The sequence below is a fragment of the Phyllobates terribilis genome, unplaced genomic scaffold (assembly GCF_046119375.1).
Source record: "Phyllobates terribilis strain yellow unplaced genomic scaffold, ASM4611937v1 Scaffold_2__4_contigs__length_985480577, whole genome shotgun sequence".
Taxonomy (NCBI): domain Eukaryota; kingdom Metazoa; phylum Chordata; class Amphibia; order Anura; family Dendrobatidae; genus Phyllobates; species Phyllobates terribilis.
Window position 1 is genome coordinate 408,813,133 of NW_027362762.1, and position 15,650 is coordinate 408,828,782.

The following is a 15,650-nucleotide window of genomic DNA, read 5'->3' on the forward strand; positions in this document are numbered from 1 at the left end:
TTGCTGCAGAGGTTAAAGAGGTGGGGGGTCAACCCATCAGTGCTCAGACCATATGCCGCACACTACATCAAATTGGTCAGCATGGCTGTTATCCGGAGGGAAGTGTGGCGCCTCTGCCGATTCAGTCACCACAGAGGTACTGCATCTCACCCAGAGGTGTGGTATCTCACTCTCAGGTAAGGATGGAGTACTGCCCAGGACCCAAACACCTGCATCCAACATAACACTACTCCAGACTGGCAGGAGGGGCATGATACACTGTTGTGCTGCTGAGCCCTGACCCTGGCTGAATTGGGGGGGGAACTAAGAGAGGGGGAACCATGTAGTGGGTGTGGGTGAAGGAAGAAGTTCAGGGGAGCACTTGAGAAGGAGGATATAAAAAGGGAAGCCATCTTGGGTGTGTAGTCAGTCAGTGAAGAAGAAGTGAGAGGTCAGTCAGTTCAGTCAGAAGAGGAGAGTGAAATGAGCAGGAGCTCTGCAGGAGCTCTGCTCAGGGAAGAGGGCCTAGTGAGAGAGGCCCAGGACAGACTGAAGAGAGGAGAGGAGCAGGAAGGAAGGCTCCAGAACAGAAAGGATCCCAAGGGCACGGGCAGTGCGGATGCCACCCGTGCGCCTGAACCCACCAGGAGTGGAAGGATCAGGCTGCAGAGAGTGGACCGGCCCCTAAACTATCAGAGTTCTTCAAGTCTCAACTAGATAACCGGAGGGTGCAGCATTTCAGGTGCTGCAGCTAGCAGCTACATCTAAAACCCGAAAAGGTGGCCATAGAGGGGACAGAGAAGACGTCACCCGACAAGGTTCGCGGTCACTGGCTTGGGACACTGGGTGTGAGGCGCAGGGCAGGAGGGTGAGAGCCAGTGCAGGAAGTCGACCAGTAAAGGCACACAGAACGGGGTTCCATTTAAGTACTCCTGAGAGACGTGAAAGTTGCTGAACCCCTCCCTGAGTAGACGCAGGACGACATGGGAGGTTATACACTGGTAACTGTAACTTGGAATCTTGGCAAACTGTGAGTAAAACCCTGAAGACTGCACCCCACTTCTCTGTGAATAATTGCTGCGCCATCACCTGCGTGCACTACACTGCCCTGGAGCTAAGCTCTACCTGTGGAGAGCTAAACCAACTCTGCTGCATTAACAACAGCTCCAGAGAACCTGCTCCGCAGCGGCTGCCCCATATAGGCGCATACAACAGGTGGCGTCACGGACATTAAATACAAAAAACTATAAAATCCCCTTTTATTGACCGCCCTGGGTCACGGACCGGGTCACCGCCACTGTGACATCTCCCCTAGCAACGACCGGCCCGGCTACCGAGTACCCCATGGCCCAGGGGGCGCGTCAGAAGCCCACATTTTTTTGGGCACATGACAGCTGATATGAACAGCTGACATGCACAGCTAACAGCCGTGGGTGGAATCGCAATCTACCCACGGCTGTTAACATGTTAAATGTCGCTGTCAATCTCCGACAGTGGCATTTAACATGTCCGAGCCGGACGAGCGTCACTAATCCCGTCCACCAGCACCCATGTATCATGACCGCTACCCAGTGGTCAGTGCTCATAGCAGGTAAGCACTTTTGCTACATACAGCAGGGCTGAAGCCCTGCTTTGTGTAGCCCAGGTAGTCGGATGATCGCCGCTTCAAGTCTCTCATGGACACTATTGAAGCATGTGAAAAGTAAACTAAAATATTTTTAAAAATATTATAAAAATTAAAAAAATATAACAGTTTAAATCACCCCCTTTCACCCTATTCAAAATAAAGTAATAAGAAAAAATCAAATATGCACATTTGGTATCGCCACATTCAGAATCGCCCGATCTATCAATATATAAAAAGAATAAATCCGATTGGTTAACGGCATAGCGAGAAAAAAAATAAAACGCCAGAATTACGTTTTTTTGGTCACAGCAACATTGCAATAAAATGCAATAACGGGATCAAAAGATCGTATCTACCTCAAAATGGTATAAATAGAAATGTCAGCTCGATGTGCAAAAAATAAGGCCTCACCTGGCCCCAGATCCCGAAAAAATGGAGACACTATTGGTCTCGGAAAATGGCGACTTTTTTTAAAAAAAAAACTTTGTATTTTTTTTCACCACTTAAATTAAAAAGAACCTATACATGTTTGGCATCTACAAAATCTACAAACTCGTAATGACCTGAATAATAATAATGGCAGATCAGTTTTAGCATTTTGTGAACATAGCAAAATATTAAAAAAACAATTGTGGAATTGCACTTTTTTTGCCATTTCACCGCACTTTGAATTTTTTTCCCATTTTCTAGTACACGATATTGTAAAACCAATAGTGTTGTTCAAAAGTAAAACTCGTCCCACAAAAAAACAAGCCATCAAATGTCCAAATTGACATAAAAATAAAAACGTTATGGCTCTGGGAAGACAGGGAGCAAAAAACGAAAATGCAAAAACGGAAAAACCCAAGGTGGTAACGGGGTTAAGGAACTAATGTTCAGATTTCAAAGAAGAAGCCCACGGAACTTCCAGGATTTGAAGAGTGTATGTGTGGAACCCCAGGGGTCTGGTTACCACAGTAATAGCAATATTACGTCTGTGAGCAGGTGGGAGGTCTCCTGGTCAGGAATCCTAAGCATGCCACACCTCCTGCCCAGTCCTGGGAGGGGAAGAACTTCCCCTATATAAACTGGGGCTGAGGTGGGGTAGAAAAAGAACACAGACAGAGACAGAGACACAGTCTGGTCTGGTGTGGAGCAGTTGCAGGGAAAGTGACAACAGGAGCTCTGTGGGAGCAGGAGTGAGTGCCAGAGGCTGGAAGCTAGATAGGTCGCCTTGGCTGAAGAGATCTCACCGGACACGGAGTCCAAGGCTGTGGGGACTGTTCCATACCCAGCAGCAGAAACCGACCGGCAGGGGATTTCAGGTCCTCTGGCCAAGAAACCCGAAGGCACGGTCACACGCAAGGGACCAGCACCGCCGTCGTGGAGCGGAGGCTACCAGAAGGCCCCGAGTCACCGGCCATACGGGTGAGCACCACACGGTACACTCAGGGACGTGGGCTACTTTTACCCGCTTCTAGCAAGGTAGCCAAGAAGAGTACAGTTAGTTGGGGAGGCCTACAACTCCGCCTGGCCAGGGGAGATCCTGTCTGCTCACGGACTGACCAGACCCCGACCGCTAGCCAGTACTCCCGGGAGGGTCTATCTTTGTCACCAGTAAAGACCCTGAACTACACCGCACCGTCTCTGAGTGGTTCCTGGTGCCTGCGTGCAATTCTACCATCCCCATCATCCACGTCCGCTGCCCTGAGGCCATACCCCTCCCGTTGGGGGTTATACTACCCACGCTGCACAACTGTACCACCGGCCTCAGCGGTCTGCCCTGCAGCGGCGGTTTCGTAACCGCATTCAACGGGTGGCGTAGTCGAACAATATCACATCTGCCACTAAAAACATCGCCACTTAGTTTGACACCCTGGGCACGGACCGGGTCACCGCCACGAGGACTACCACCCCCAACAGATCCGGCTCCGGGTATTCCCCAAACATGGCCCAGGGGGAGCGTCAACTTTTGGCGTAGTCGGCAGGATCTCGTGCCCGCAACCACCGGGTACTACATGCCTGAAAAAGACTGTTAAACTTACCTGTGGTGAAGATTCCCGCCATCCGACGCCATCTTTTGCCTTCTTCCCGCCATCCGTGGAGTTTTCCCGCCATTGGACGCCATCTCGAGGACGCCGCGCGAAAAGAAGAGGGGCGTGGACTCTGAAAGCGCGCGAGAACTGAAGCCCCGCCTCACGTCCGGACATTGCGTAAGGTCCTGGAAGGAGCCCAGCAGACGCCGACGTCACAGGAGCGCGACGGAAGGTCCTCAACCCTGACGATCCACCTCGGAGCCGCGGCCTACGGAAGAGGATCATCGCAAGGTAGGCCACGGTCCACTAGGGGGGAGGAGGATGTCGGATACGGAGGAGAGCTTCACTGCCACAGCCACCGCCAGCGCCACCGCTGCGGCGGTCATGCCTTTCACCATGCCCTATATCCCGGGGGCAGCCTGGCTACCCCAGTACTCAGGGGAGTCCCATACCCTAAATGACTTCAGAGAAAGGCTGGATAGCCTCTTCCAGGTGTACCCCCTCACAGAAGAGCAAAAAGTGAGCATCCTGGTGGCTCAATTAACAGGGGCAGCCCAAAGGGAGGTAAAGTCCTGGCCACTTGGGAGGAGGAGGACTGTCGCAGAGATACTAGCCCGGCTAAAGGACACCTTTGATACCCGTACCTCAGCCGAGATCAAGCTTAGATTCTACGGGTGCAAGCAGCGAGCACATGAGAATATAAGGGACTATGCGCTAAACCTACAAGAGGCCCTGAGAGCCATTAAGCAGGCCGACCCTGACGGCGTGGGAAACGAAGACAAGCTGTTGACTGAACAATTTATAGAGGGTCTACATTGTAATGCCCACCGAACCCAGTTGCGAGCAATGGCCTTACAGGACCCTCATCTGGACTTTGCACAGTTCAAGGACAGAGCCATCCGGGTGCTCCGAGAACCGGCACCAGGTGGCGCTGTGACCCACAAACGCCCTGCTACCATTTACTACCAGGAGACGGCGCCCTTGTCGGCAGGGCCTGTGGGAGCTGATGCGCAGGCTTTAAACAATGACCCGGCTACAGACCTGCACCATCAGGTCCAAGAGCTAACTAAAAGCGTTGCCGCGCTAACCAGAACTGTGCAGTCTTTACAGGTTTCTACTCCAGGGAAGATCCAGCTGGCATCCGGACCGGAGGATATCCCGTGGCGCCGACCAAGGAGGACCCCACTGGCCAGAGGAAGACCCAGCGACCGATACAACGAGGACGGACAACCCATCTGCCGCCGCTGCAATCAACCCGGACATATGGCAAGGTACTGTCCTTTAAAACTGGCACAACCTGGGGTAGAGGGCCAACCCCTAGGAATAAGATCACCAGGCCCATCGAACTGGCGTGACAAATACGTGGGAGGACGTCCAGTCTTGCCTGTAGTACTGGATGGCATTCCTATGAGTGCCCTACTTGACACCGGGTCACAGGTCACCACCATCCCGTACGTGCTCTTCAAGCAGTACTGGAATGACTCGGATATAACCCGCTACCCAGACGACGACTTGAGTATCATCGCCAGCAATGGTCAGCCCGTGCCACAGATCGGATTTAAAGAGATGACCATTAAAATCGGTAAAGTCGAACTGGCAGCACAGGGACTGATCATTGTGGACATTGACAAGCGCGAGAGTCACCCAAAGATAACTCTAGGAACTAATGTGATTGAAAATTGTCTTGCAGAGGTGATTCTTATTTTACAGCAGGTTGCCAAGAACGCCAGCTCGGCCAGCAGCGAGTGCTCCAAAAAGAGATCCGGGCACTGATGCGACGGCAACAGGTGGAACTCTCCGGTGGTGAGATTGGTAGCGTGAGAATGTGTGACCCTTTCCCTATTGCCATGCCCCCGAAAAGTGAAATGATGATTTGGTGCCGGGCAGCTATTGGTCTGAGAGGTAGAGATTACCAGGCAATGGTGGAACCAGTCTACTCAGATAGTAGGCCCACCATTTTGACGGCACGGGGGGTGGTTGATGTACGCCATGGGAGGGTGCCCGTTCGCATAATAAATATCGGGAAGAGGGAAGTGTACCTGCCCCGGTATGCTACGCTAGCCAAATTGTATACCATCAACCAAAATTCTGTACAGTCCGTGGAACCCTTGCCTCCATCTCATCCAGAGGAAGGTAACGGCTCTAAACAACAAATGGAGGACTGGTGTCAGCAACTGCATTTGGGTACTGACTCCACACCCGCTCACCAAAAGCAGGGAGTCTACCGGGTGCTCCAGGAATACGAGAGAGTGTTCAGTAAACACCCGCTAGACTTCGGGCGAGTGAAGGGAGTGGAACATCACATCCCCACGGGAGACCATCCTCCCATAAAGGAGAGGTATTGTCCCTTACCCCCTGCACACTACCAACACGCCAAGGGGATGCTTAGAGACATGAAGGAGGCTGGGGTAATCAGGGATAGCTGTAGCCCCTGGGCAGCTCCACTAGTCTTGGTTAAAAAGAAAGACAACACCAAGAGAATGTGTGTAGATTACCAGAAAATCAACCGTATCACACACAAAGATGCGTACCCCTTACCAAGGATAGAGGAGTCTTTGGCTGCTTTAAAATCTGCTAACTTCTTCTCCACTTTGGATCTCACTAGCGGGTACTGGCAGGTTCCTGTAGCAGAGGCGGACCGGGAGAAGACCGCATTCACCACCCCGATGGGACTTAGCGAGTTTACCTGCATGCCGTTCGGACTCTGCAACGCACCAGGAACCTTCCAACGATTGATGGAATGCTGTCTGGGACCCCAGAACTTTGAGACGGTCCTGCTGTACCTGGACGATGTTATAGTTTATTCCAAAACCTACGAGGACCACCTGAAACACCTGGCGGAAGTGTTTGAAGCCCTGGCAAACTACGGTCTGAAGGTGAAACCGTCGAAGTGTCACCTGCTAAAACCAAAAGTGCAGTACCTGGGACACGTGGTGAGTGCTGACGGAGTGGCCCCCGACCCTGATAAGATCACCGCGATTAAGGAATGGCCAAGACCCTCCAGCGTAAAGGAAGTGCGGCAGTTCCTCGGGTTGGTAGGCTACTACCGAAGATTCATTCCCGGTTTCAACAAAAAGGCAGCTCCTATGCAGGACCTCCTGATAGGCCAGTCCAGGAAGGCCAAGAACCAGAAGCCGCCCTTCAGATGGGAGAAGCTGGAAGAAGAGTCCTTCCGCCAGCTGAAGATGGCCCTCACGGGGGATGAAATCCTGGCGTACCCTGATTACAGCCAGCCCTTTATCCTCTACACCGACGCAAGTAACATCGGGCTAGGAGCCGTACTGTCCCAGATCCAGCAGGGGAGAGAACGGGTAATTGCTTACGCCAGCCGAAAACTGCGACCCACCGAAAGAAACCCTGAGAATTACAGCTCATTTAAGCTAGAGTTCCTGGCAGTGGTGTGGGCAGTCACCGAACGCTTTAAGCACTACCTCGCCTCTTCGCGGTTCACCGTGTACACGGATAACAACCCGTTGACACACCTGGACACTGCAAGACTCGGTGCCCTGGAGCAGAGATGGATGGCCCGCCTGTCCAACTATGAGTTCACGATCAATTACCGGGCAGGACGCTCCAATACCAACGCGAATGCCTTGTCCAGAATGCCAAACCTACCGGACGTAGGGGAGGATCCAGAGGAACTGGAAGAAGTTGAACTCCCCGCGTTTCACCGTCATGGGACTACCCAGTATTCCCACCGTGTAAGGGGTAAGCAATCCGCTACGTTCAACCCCTTACCTCACTACAACTGAGCGGAAACACAAGACAGCGACCCCGCCGTCCGACTAGTGAAGGAGATGCTGACTCAGCCAGATGCCCGCCTTGACCCAGACGCTCCGGAGGAGACCAAGCAACTGTGGGCTGAGAAGAGTCGACTGTTCCTTTACAAGGGGAAGTTGTGCCGCAGAATGGTTAACTCCCGGACGCATGAACTGGTCTGGCAAGTAGTGGTGCCAAGAAGAGACGCGGCAATGGTACTGGAGGCATACCACGACGGAGCTGGGCACTTCGGATGGAAGAAGCTGGAGTTCCTGCTGCGCGGGCGGTTCCACTGGGTAGGCATGAGAGGAACCACCGAGAGGTGGTGCAGAGACTGTGGCCCATGCAACCTAAGAAGGAAGGACCGTGCCAGCCAGAAGACCCCCCTGCAGTCCATCGTCACCAGGCAGCCGTTGGAACTGGTAGCCTTGGACCATGTAAAACTGACCCCAGCAGAAGTGGCTACGTCTATGCGTTAACCATCGTAGATCACTACTCCCGGTTCTTGGTTGTAGTCCCCGTCAAGGACTTAACGGCTCAAACAGCAGCTAGAGCCTTCCAGCAGCACTTCTGCCGTCCACACGGATACCCAGAGCAGGTGCTGACAGACCAAGGACCTGCCTTTGAAGCGGAAGTCTTCCAGGAGTTCTGAACTCTGTATGGCTGCCGGAAGATAAGAACAACACCCTATCATCCGCAAACCAATGGACTCTGCGAGAAGATGAACCAGGTGGTGATAGACCTTCTGAAAACATTGCCCCTGGAAGAACGCAGTCTGTGGCCTGAGAAACTGCCTGATCTGGTGGACCTATACAACCACATCCCTGTAGGTTCTACCAACTGTACCCCGGCTTACCTAATGAGAGCAAGACCTGGTAAGCTGCCTGTTGATCTGGATATGGGAGTCCTGACACCCGAGGACACTTCACCAGAAGCAGACTGGGACACAGAGAGGCAGCAGCAGTACCGGAAAGTACAGGAGAGCGTTGAGCGAAGTCTCTGTCAAGCAAGAGAAAGACAGGAGAAGACTTACAACCAGCATGCTCCCGCTGTTCCCCTGGTACCTGGAGAGCAGGTCTTGAAGAGGAAAAGACGGCTCCACAAGTTGGACGACCAGTGGGAAAAGGACCCGTACACCGTACTGCCCTCAAGCCATGAAAACCCGAAAGTCTGCACAATCAGTAAGGATGGAGGAGAAACCACAGCCATTGTCTCCCGAGATCACCTGAAGAAGTGTCCCGAGCAGCTACGAAACCCTGAAGAAGATCAAGAAAACCCTCGACCCGCAGAGGAAAGGGAAGAGATGGTCAGTACTGTACTCGGAGACTTCCCTCGATCTTGGACACAAGTAAATGGCGCTGTTGTAGTACCCGTCCTCACCTTCCTCCAGCCAGCATCCCAAGTGCCTACGGAAAAACAGGTAGAGCTGGAAGAGCAGCCGGTCCAGGAGGCAGAAGACCTCACACAAGCAGACCAGGAGAATCGACCCTCTGCTTATAGTGAGCCTGCCGTGCCCCTAGTGAGCCAAAGAGTCCGTAGACAGCTGCCCAGCTTACCTTTGACAGCTCCTACACCCTGTAGCTCAGGACCGGTCAGTCAGCTCCGTAGGTCTACTAGGGCCACTAGAGGCCAGTTGCCCGTACGTTGGAGGATCTAAAGTGTTTAGACTGTTTTATTAATATTTACCTGTTTACTGTTGCTTGTAAATAATTATGTTTTTCCAGTTATGTTATAGGTGTCTTTTGTGGATTTACTAGAACTCTATTGTATATATGTTTGGAGCGTAACCCAGGAACGGACTAAAGACTGTTAAAGACTCGGGGCAGGACAGACCCCTACCTGGTTACGGCTCCCTGTTCTTTGGTGAAATGGACACCCTTTTGCTTCAAAAATTGCACCCGGTTGCGGACACTCCGTAACCACCCTAACGTGTTTTTCCTTATTGTATTGTTCCTGTTTATACCCTGTTATGTTTTCAAAAATATGTTTAGTCCCGGAGTACTAAATTTTACTAGGGGGGAATGTGGAACCCCAGGGGTCTGGTTACCACAGTAATAGCAATATTACGTCTGTGAGCAGGTGGGAGGTCTCCTGGTCAGGAATCCTAAGCATGCCACACCTCCTGCCCAGTCCTGGGAGGGGAAGAACTTCCCCTATATAAACTGGGGCTGAGGTGGGGTAGAAAAAGAACACAGACAGAGACAGAGACACAGTCTGGTCTGGTGTGGAGCAGTTGCAGGGAACGTGACAACAGGAGCTCTGTGGGAGCAGGAGTGAGTGCCAGAGGCTGGAAGCTAGATAGCTCGCCTTGGCTGAAGAGATCTCACCGGACACGGAGTCCGAGGCTGTGGGGACTGTTCCATACCCAGCAGCAGAAACCGACCGGCAGGGGATTTCAGGTCCTCTGGCCAAGAAACCCGAAGGCACGGTCACACGCAAGGGACCAGCACCGCCGTCGTGGAGCGGAGGCTACCAGAAGGCCCCGAGTCACCGGCCATACGGGTGAGCACCACACGGTACACTCAGGGACGTGGGCTACTTTTACCCGCTTCTAGCAAGGTAGCCAAGAAGAGTACAGTTAATTGGGGAGGCCTACAACTCCGCCTGGCCAGGGGAGATCCTGTCTGCTCACGGACTGACCAGACCCCGACCGCTAGCCAGTACTCCCGGGAGGGTCTATCTTTGTCACCAGTAAAGACCCTGAACTACACCGCACCGTCTCTGAGTGGTTCCTGGTGCCTGCGTGCAATTCTACCATCCCCATCATCCACGTCCGCTGCCCTGAGGCCATACCCCTCCCGTTGGGGGTTATACTACCCACGCTGCACAACTGTACCACCGGCCTCAGCGGTCTGCCCTGCAGCGGCGGTTTCGTAACCGCATTCAACGGGTGGCGTAGTCGAACAATATCACATCTGCCACTAAAAACATCGCTACTTAGTTTGACACCCTGGGCACGGACCGGGTCACCGCCACGAGGACTACCACCCCCAACAGATCCGGCTCCGGGTATTCCCCAAACATGGCCCAGGGGGCGCGTCATATGTGTGGAAGAAGGGGTCAAAATCATACCTGAGCAATGCATGAGACTAGTTTGCCCACACAGGAGGCATATTGAAGCTGTCATCACACCAACAAAGCTTTTGCACATGTGGATTGGATGGGTTTTTACCTACATCTGGTGGGAAATAACACCTTAAGAAATATATTTACTTAGAAAATTAGTGATGTGTTTATTTATTTCACCCACTATATATATATATATATATATATATATATATATATATATATATATATAATATACACACACACGTGGTCAAAATTGTTGGTACCTCTCGTTTAATGAAAGAAAAACCCACAATGGTCACAGAAATAACTTCAGTCTGACAAAAGTAATAATAAATTAAAAATATTTGAAAATTAACAAATGAAAGTCAGGCATTGCTTTTCAGCCCTGCTTCCACAGAATTTAAAAGAAAATTAAACTCATGAAATAGGCCTGGACAGAAATGGTACCCCCTGAAAATAATGTGACAAAAGGGACTTGTTAAATCAAGTTTTGTCCACTAATTAGCATCACAGGTGTCAACAATCTTGTAATCAGTCAGTGGGCCTGTATAAAGCATACAGATACTCACTGTGCTGTTTGGTGACATGGTGTGTACTACACTCAACATGGACCAGAGGAAGCAAAGGAAAGAGTTGTCTCAGGAGATTAGAAAGAAAATTACTGACAAGCATGTTAAAGGTAAAGGTTATAAGACCATCTCCACGCAGCTTGATGTTCCTGTAACTACAGTTGCACATATTATTCAGAAATTTAAGATCCAAGGGACTGTAGCCAACCTCCCTGGAAGTGGCCACAGGATGAAAATTGATGACAAATCAAAGAGACGGATAATACGAATGGTAACAAAAGAGCCCAGGAAAACTTCTAAAGAGATTAAAGGTGAACTTCAAGCTGAAGGAACATCAGCGTCAGATCGCACCATCCGTCATTGTTTGATCTAAAGTGGACTTCATGGGAGACAACCAAGGAGAACACCATTGTTGAAAAAAAATCATAAAAAAGCCAGACTGGAATTTGCCAAACTACATATTGACAAGCCAAAAAGTTTCTGGGAGAATGTCCTATGGATAGATGAGACAGAAATGGAAATTTTTGGCTAGGCAGATAAGCTCTATGTTCACAGATGGAAAAATGAAGCATATGAAGAAAAAAACACTGTCCCTACTGTGAAACATGGAGGAGGCTCTGTTATGTTCTGGGGCTGCTTTGCTGCATCTGGCACAGAGTGTTTTGAATCTGTGCAGGGTACAATGAAATCTCAAAACTATCAAGGGATTCTAGAGAGAAATGTGCTGCCCATTGTCAGAAAGCTTGGTCTCAGTCGCAGGTCATGGGTCTTGCAACAGGATAACGACCCAAAACACACAGCTAAAAACACCCAAGAATGGCTAAGAGGAAAACAATGGACTATTCTGAAGTGGCTTCTATGAGCCCTGACCTAAATCCTATTGAGCATCTTTGGAAAGAGCTGAAACATGCTTTCTGGAAAAGGCAACCTTCAAACATGAGACAACTTGAGCAGTTTGATCATGAGAAGTCGGCCAAAATACCCGTCGAGAGATGCAGAAGTCTCATTGAGGCTGTGTGCCCACAATGCGTTTTTTAAGCGTTTCCGCAGCGGCAAAACCGCTGCAGAAACACTGAAAAAATGCATGATAGAAGGCCTGCCATGTTCCCCAATGATAATCCGCATGTGCTGTGCACATGCTGCTGAAATTTCCGCTGCGGATTATCATTGCGGAAAAAAACGCAGCACTACTAATTATTTTGCGGAAGTGCTGCATTTTCGCTGCCATTGACTTGCATTAGAACGCATGTATTCCGCTTCACTAGATAAGCACATGCGGAATCCATGCGTTCAATGTGCGCATGGTACCCGGTTCTAGAGGAGAGGAGACTCTCCTCCGGACCCGGGTACCATAGAAACTGTAAAAAAAAAAAGAATAAAATAAAAAATAAATATGATACTTACCTTCTGATTGCCCCCGCTGCACTCGTCCTCTCATGCCGGCAGATCGCGATGGACTGAAGGACCTGCGCTGACGTCAGTCATGTGACAGGTCACGCGACGCTGACGTCGGCAAATCTTTCAGTGTACCGCGATCTGCCGGCAGTCAGCACCGAGCGAAGCAAGACTGCGGGGGCCATCAGAATGTAAGTATAGATTTATTTTTTATTTTTTGACATTCTCTCGGGTCACACTATATAAATCCATGCCATTTGCATATATATATATATATATATATATATATATATATATATGTGTGTGTGTGTATGTATATATATATATATATATGCATATGCTATATAAAAACTTGAGGTCTGGAGTGGTGTAATAATGGATGTTATATTATATATTTTTTTTCTTACGTTTCCATTTTCCATTTCTTATTGTTATACTTGCTTATAGTTACCAGAAATATGTACATAATGTTGAAAATAACATAGCTCCAATATTTGATTAATAAATATTTGAAGAACAGTGATGATCTGGTTTATAAATCATCAGTTTTGATCATATTAAAAGGAGTGCTTGATTGTATGACTGGTATTAACAGATCATTGTACAGAATTTCATAATGCAAAAAAATCATGTATTTTTCTGAATTGTCTAAAACATTTGCAAATCAGCTGAGAAGATGACTATCTCAGTTTGATGGTAGAAGCTGAATTAGCAGTATTGAGATACTGAAACAATTATTACCCAGAGATAATGTAGTAAAAATAAAACACCTTCTATTATACTTATAAATTTAGTGAGGGAATACTTTAAAAATTAAAAATAAATGATCTATGTATTATTACAGAGGGAAAAGAGTCATATTTTTCTTAATAAATTCATCTTCTGAAGTTCTGGGATGGTTGACAGGCAAGACAAGTGTGAAAAGCTTCTTTGTCCTCTTCATCTAATGTGTTTAGTTCTCATTATAGCCTCCATGTCTCAAATGTGCTGTGGCCAAACTCATTCCTATATCACTATACTGTACTAGCCAGTGAGATCTGGGTTTCCTAGAATTTCATCTTTGATCTCTTTATCACAAAGTAAACACTGGGTGAACATCAGAAGAATGGGAAAATTACGTTTTTCCAATCATTTATTGGCTGTTTTTTAAGGTCCTATTTTATGTTTGTCTTTACTCTTTACTAATGGTTCTAGTTTATATTCTCTATCCATGGTGTTATCTGTGAAAGCCCAGCAGCCTCACTTCTTTTTTAAATCAGATGTTATTTTGAAGTCTCCAATACCTTTATTACCCTTGTGATATTCTATTCCCATACTCTCTTTATCCTCCTATCATAGGCTGCTCTTTAATTATTTGTCCTGCTCTCGGTGCTGGATCTAAAGCTGACCCAAAGTATTTGGCATTCTTCTCTCATACATTGCAATCGAACAAACAATCTTTTAGAGTCTCTTGCATTGCTCTGAACGCTAATTTACTATTATAACTGAAATTCTGTTGATGTAATGCTGATATAAATAAATGTATCACAGTAAAGCAGAAATTGAATCTTTATGCTAGCTGTCGCCAAAGAGCACTGGGGCTAATTCAGAGTTTAAAAGTTGCAGCAGTGACCGTAAAACTTTATATGCTTATACAGTTGCTCGTTCTGTATGCAAACATTGGGAGGACTCTGAAGATCTAAAAACCTGAACTACAAAAGTAATATGACAATCCAAATGGACGGCAAAGTGTGTAAATGAACAGACTGCCTTTAAGATTCATTAAATATAAGATGTTACATGACCTTGAAATCCATATTTTGTTGTTGAATACAAATGATTATTTGTTGTGTTCCTGAACAGAAACATGCATGCTAATTAGTGATGAGCGGGAACTAAAATGATCGGGTACTCGTTGTTCGGGTCAAGCAAATTGGAATGCTCGAGTGCTCGGACCGAGTAACGAACCCAAAGTAAGTCTTTGGGAAACTCAAGCATTTTTCCAGCGGCTTTCCCCGGCGGTCTGCAGAGGGCATAAAAATTGCCCAAATTGATGAGAACAGTGCTCAAATGAAATGGGATCAGCATGGGGAAGACCCCTGGAAGCATTTTGGACGCCCAGTTCACTGCTGTCAACAATGTTGTCAGAGATATTCCGCCACTTTTACGGACTCACAATAAAACATGCAAAAATTAAACCAAAATGGATTTTCCTGGGAAATATGTTAAGGAACATCCTTTCCAGGATAATGACTTGTATATAAGGCAAAATAAATAACCAAAAACAAAAATTCTCCTCCACACCTTGGGCTATTTTCACATGTAGCATTTTTGATGCATTTTTGCACTTTTGCATTGCTTTCAACCAAGACAAATTCATTCACTGGGAAATGTCATTTTAACATTTTACAACCTTATCTGGCCATGCGGTGTGATGTAACATACCTGGTGGCGGGCTTGCATGGTGCACCATCTATCACTATGCAAGATCGCAAACTTGATCTTCAGTCCAGTCTGCTAGCCTGGCTTCTATTCATGCTGTCTGTTTGTCTCTGTTCTGACTGCTTAGGGCGGCGGCCCGGTTACTTCCTGGTTTTTGTAGCTGCTGTTTGCACACCCCTAATGCGTCCTCAGCCTATTGCTGTCTGTCACTGGATATTTAAACCAGCTCCACCTTGAAGCTGGTGCCTGAGCAACTATTATCTTCAGAGGGCTTCTTGCCTCTCATGTGCCAGGTCCTGTTCTGCTTTTCTTGCCTGTCCACCTTCCTGGAGGCTGCATTCCCAGGCCTGTCTGAACATGCTCCTAGCCTGTTCGTCCTGCATTCTGGGGGCCGCATACCCAGACCTGTTGTCTCTGTCTTCTAGCCTGTTTGTCCGCCTTTCTGGGGACCGCATACCCAGACTCACTCCTGTATCTCGCTGCAGTGTCAGTTCCTGTCTTAACACTCAGTTCCTGTCTGAACACTCTCCTAGCCAGTTACCTGTTTTTCTTTATGTCTGTACCTTTCCTTTTTCTGCAGAGTCTGAACCTGCACCTAACTCTTACTCGTAGTCGCTGTACTTCCTTTTGTGAGTTTGGAGTCCACTCGCTACTTCTTTGCAAGTACCTTGTGTGTATTTGGTTCTGCCTTTCCCTTCCAGTCTGTTCCGTGTGAACAGAGCCCTGTCCCCTCTGCTCTGTCTTTGCTCACCGCTTTGGCGGTTTTCCCCTTGCTCTTCCTTACTTACCACTCTGGCGGTTCCTGCCCGCTCAGCC